The sequence below is a fragment of the Pleurodeles waltl genome, chromosome 12 (assembly GCF_031143425.1).
Source record: "Pleurodeles waltl isolate 20211129_DDA chromosome 12, aPleWal1.hap1.20221129, whole genome shotgun sequence".
Taxonomy (NCBI): domain Eukaryota; kingdom Metazoa; phylum Chordata; class Amphibia; order Caudata; family Salamandridae; genus Pleurodeles; species Pleurodeles waltl.
The window spans coordinates 190444584-190450002 of NC_090451.1; the positions used below are offsets into that span (position 1 = coordinate 190444584).

The 5419-nt window shown below is 44.8% G+C and overlaps 1 non-coding gene across 1 annotated transcript; it reads right to left on the bottom strand.

Moving 5' to 3' along the window:
- Positions 1–720: 720 nt before the first annotated feature.
- TRNAM-CAU (transfer RNA methionine (anticodon CAU)) lies at positions 721–793 on the bottom strand. Its single transcript has one exon. It is a non-coding gene; the product is annotated as a tRNA-Met (tRNA).
- Between the last annotated feature and the right edge of the window lie 4626 nt (positions 794–5419).

Consider the following 5419-nt stretch of genomic DNA (forward strand, 5'->3'; position numbering starts at 1 on the left):
CTGGGCGTGCCGACCATACTTTGGATTTTCTTTGATAAATACAAAGGAAATAACGTGCAGTAATAATGTTATAGCACATGTAGTATTTCCATACTAACTGGGTCTTTTCTTAGTTTTAAAGATTCTAAGCTTTTGCAGTCTTGTCGCTATATTACCGGATCGCTAAATGAAGAATCCACGCCACCCACAGCGATATAGAGGGTCACTGATGGAGTAACCGCATCACCCTTGCCAGGCAATAAGGTTATCACACACTGATATTGATTACCAGGTACTCGAGGTAGTTGTATCGCTGTGGGACACGCTATAATAAATACTACCAATATGGCGGCCACGTGCCCCTTCCCTCTTTTCCTGCGTGAAATACACTCCCGTTCAAACATGGCCCAAGACCACCGAGCGTGTCGTCGTCTAGTGCAAAACGTAGGGGAGGTGTCCAGACCAATCTTTCCTACTTGAACTACGCGATCCAGCGTAGTTTAAGTGTAAGACATGGTAACACGAAGCTGGCATGAGTCTTCCTTCCGTGTTGAAATTTAGCACTTGGGAAACAAACGGCCAACAATTTGAGCAGTTCTATTAATCATGCGACGTTGTCACCTGGCAAAATGAAAGCGCGGGAAAGTAAATGTAAACATTTAATATTGTTAGAAAATCTATTCGGAATGCGCGTTACAAAATGCTATTGAATACACATTGTTAAATGGCTGTAAAACATTGTGCCCCGTGTGAGGCTCGAACTCACGACCTTCAGATTATGAGACTGACGCGCTGCCTACTGCGCTAACGAGGCTCTAGTCGTGTGTTGCTGGCATGGTTGATATGAGGTGAAAAAAAAGGATAGCAAACGTGAATTTGCTTGTCCTAGAATTATACCTTCTCCCATTTATTCACTCGTGTTATTGCAGCCCAATTTAAACATGAAAAATAAAAAAAGAATATTTGATGTCATTTCTGGATTTTTGTAGGCACTTTCTGAGTCAGTTCTTAGTACAAGGTAGATGTCATAATTCCTATCTTTTTATTTTTTTCACATAGGTGGTGGGCACGAAGGAAGGATGCGCACAAACTAAAGAAACAACAAACCTACCTTTATATACAGAGGCAAATCATGTTATACGCTATAAGAGAAGCAGTGCAGAACCAGAGTTTAAGCAACAGTGGAAAAGTAATGGAGAGCAGGTTAGAAGGGGCACTTAAAACAGAATATCTTGTAAAACAACCAGCATTTTTTAGGCCTTAATAACAGTGATAACAGAGTGTATGTGAGTTTGTTTTTCTGCCTGTGTGCCTGTGGAAAAAATCCCAGGTGAAACCGGACAGACTCCTCACCATACCTGAATGAAATCGCCTGTACCCAACTATTTACTATAGAATAGATTAATTAGGGAATATCGTGGCCCCCACAGGTGGGTGGCAACCCTAAACTGGGGAAAGGAAGGGGTGGATGGGAGGGGGCTGGAAGCGCTACATGGGATTTGTTTTGTTTATCGGATTTCCATTTCAGATTAGGGAGAAGGGTGAGGGGACAGCACAGGAAGGGAACAACAGACGGGTATTTGGTGAGGGGACAGCCCAAAAGAAGGGGAGCAACAGAAGGGTATTGTGAGGAGGGGACAAGACCCAGAGAACCCATAAGGAAGCAGAAATTGAAGCCAGGAGGCAGGTAAGAGCAGAAGGAAAAAGGAAAGGACAGGAAGAACCAGGGAGACAGAGAGAGAACAGAGCAAGAGAAGAAGGAGCCCCCATCAGAGATCAGCTGAATACGTATCAGAAAAGAAACTAAGAAAATAGAAGAGAAGAAGCAGCCAGCATAGGACAAAAAGTAAAGGAGAGGCAGACAGAAGGTCATAGAGATGACAGAGGAAAAGGGATAGGAAGGACATAAAAGAAGAAGAGAACAAACTCCCGTAACAAAGGATAGCCTTGACCCATACCTTTAACTGCAAATAAAAGTTACCTTAGCATTCGACCACTCACTACATGTCCTCATTGCGCCGCCCGGCGACAGGCCTGATTTACAACTCGGCGGATGGGTTACCCTGTCACAACAGTGATGGATATCGGATATCCCGTCTGCAAAAATTGAAATCCCATTATGTCCAATGGGATTTAGATTGAGATGGACGGGATATCCGTCACCGTTGTGAAGGAGTAACCCATCCACCAAGTTCTAAATCAGGCCCTTTTTCTTAGAGCTCGATATTGGTGGCACTGTGCTAATCCTATGCTTAAAAACTTTGCAAGAAAAACAAACAATTGAGTTGAGCAAATTTAACGTTTTGCGTGTGTTGTAGGGTGCTCTAATCTAGAAATGCCCTTCACCTAAACTTTGTGACATATAGATATATATATCTGTGCAGCTTTACACCTTTGTATATAGATGTCCCTGTATATATGTGGGTAGGTACATGTGAATTTTATGTGTAAACTGGGTGCCATTTGACAAATCTTCACCAAAATATTTCAATTACAGTTCATCCACCTCAGCCCTTCTGTCAAAGCTTCTGGGAGATTTGTCAAGGGGGGGGCTGAGAAAAACAGGGGGGTCCCCAAAACATTTTTTCCTAATACATTTTTCTTTAGGAAAATAGACATAGCTACAGCTGAACAGAATCAAATCAAATGTGGCAGAAAGCTAGTTCTTGGTCTAGAAAGTGTCCCTTTTGTGATTTGGTGTAAATCTGTTCAGTAGTTTTTGAGGAATTAAGGTTCAAAACATATGTATATATCACACGGGCAGAGTTGCAGACCTACCAGATCAAAAGATACGATCTGGCTGCCACCATATCAACGACGATGTGGCAACAGCCATTTTAGGACTCAGAGACTCAGTCCCCTGTCTTGCAAATAGGTGGAAAAAACAAATAAGGGCAGGGTAAGGATACCCTGCCCCCCTAGGCCTGGTGGGTGTTCCGAGAGGGACCCTGCCCCCCCCACGGCCAAAAATGTTTTTTTTTTAACTGTACCTGAGATACCCTGAGGATCTACAATGCAGATCAAAAAAGATAAGCCAGGTTCTGCCATTTTCATAAGAACCACCCCCCTCCCGGGGTGGACTATATCCCAGGGGGCCATACATAACACCTCTCTAAGGTTTAGAGAGACCTACAGGACCCTATCCCCAAGGATTCTTATTATGTTTTGGGAAGGGGCACACAGACCCCTCTCCAAGCCTGTGTACCATCCCTAGGTCCAAATTAGTAACCCCTGGGGCGGCCCCTCCACTATGGAGGAGGAGCCTAGCCCCACTGCTGAAAGGCAGCAGAAAAATAATTTTTGATTCCTCCTTGTAGGGTAGGGTAGGGCAGGGTGGGGTGGGGCAGGGCGACTGTCGTCAGCAGGGAGAGGAGGAGTATTGTGCACTCTAAGTGGGCATTTCGGTTTTGCTGGCCGTCCAAGGCCTGTCAAAACAGACATGCGCACTTAGAACTCTCCATCCGGGCTGTGTATCGCAGCCCGGGTGAAGAATCAGTGCAGGCTCCCAGTCCCCAGCATTTCCCCCCCCCTCCCGAGCCTGTGTGAGGTCACGGGGTCCACATCCTCCTGGGAAGAACCAGTAATTTTCAGGAGCAAGGTATGAGGACCCCCCTCTTCCTTGTCGTGCCTCAGAGATCCCATCCTCCCCTTTATTTTGGAGTGGAGGGGGAGTCTGATTCCCCTTCCCAAGCCGTAGATGGGCCCTGGAAACCCCTATTCCTAGGGCTCCCATCAAAGCAGTGTCCTAAGGACCCAGTTCCCCAGGTCATTGCTGTGTTCACTGCCCTGGAGAGTGTGGGCAGGGAATGTAAAACTTTATTCTCTGCCTGTCCTCTTCCTTTTAAGGAAAACAACTGTGCTTTTGCCCTGGGCGAGCACAGCAAAATGCTGCTCCCCCAGGCAGGAGCAAAGTGACAGCCAGCTCCCACTGCATCTAGGATGTGTGCTGGCTGAGGAGACAGCAGGGGCCGTGGGGGTCTTGGGGGTCTTGGGAATTCCTATGCAACCTCAACTTAAAAAAAAAAAAAAAGCCTCAGGTGGACACCAGGGTGCCCACGGGTACAAAAACATCAGTGTCTGGTACCCAAGAGGTCGCTGGCTGGGAAGCGGGCAGGGGTCGTGGTGCTCTTGGGGTTTCCCTTGCGGCCCCCAACTTAAAAAAAAAAGATGTGGGGTAAAAATATAAATGGAATGCTCCTTCCTGGGTGCTGACTGGGGATGTTAACAGTGTTGGTTAGCTTGCTATTCTATGGAAGTCAAGTAGATGCAATAACTCATCCTCCATTAGAGTGTGCATAATGATGAAGCCTGAGGTAGTTATCCACACTATACGGAAAAATTTAATTCTTCTATGTTTTGGTTTTCAGGAATTACCAATATCACGTCAAAGTACAGAGAGCTGAGTACAGAGAAATACTACTAAAGTAAATGTATTCAGTATTACAGCTATAGAACGGTTAGAGATAAATTGCTTAATATATTATCTCTGCCTTGTGGCTATTCACAACATCCTGCAGGCATCCTTGAACAACAGAGGTGACAAAGCAGAGTGGTGGAGTTTTGTGTCTCTGTTTTCTTTTACCACCTTTCGCTCTCCTTGCATCAACCACTGACTCCCATATTTCTTTGTATGTGGTCACTGTTGTGGGTGGTGAGAGACAGAAGAGTGCATCGCTCATGTTTGATTCTGAGCACAGAGGTTAGTGCATCGTGACAAGTGGGTGGGCCATAGCCCAAGCAGCAGGGTGGCTAAGTCTGTCCTGGAGTCCTAAGCTGACCTGTCTTTAAATATCCAGGAGCATATTGGAAAAGGCTTTTGTCCCATTCTGTGACTATGGGAAAATGCGTTAGTACAAATGCTATGGGCCTAGGTTACTGATGTTATATAAACACTACACAAGTGTTTAGGTTTATGTTCTAGACCAATGGTTTCCAACCTTTTGAATTCGGTTGACACCCACTTTATCATTACTGGAGCACAGGGACCCCCACTGAATCATTATTGGAATCCAGGGCCCTCTCGACTGAGTCATCACTGGAAGCCAGGGACCCCGGCCTAAACAAGGTCAATGATTTCAATCGCAAAACAGTACCAAAAAAATACAGAAACAAGCATTCATCAAACACATACACAAATGATAACACATTTATTTAGTTTGCAAACAAAGTAAGAAAAATTAATTTTTTTATTTTAATATGAAAGTCAGAGCTTTTCTAAATTCAATTGAAACCACACATCATCCATACTGTATTCCGTTTAATGCATCTGCACTGCTCCCACGAATCAGTCTGATATGAATTTAATTTTTAGCCTTCAATTTCAACTTTCTTGACACAGTTCGTTTCAAAAATTTCAGTTGCGCATTTAGCCACTATATTTATCTACAATCTGTTTTTCTAAGCAGTCACGGACCCCCTGAGGAGGCTTCGTGGTCCCACA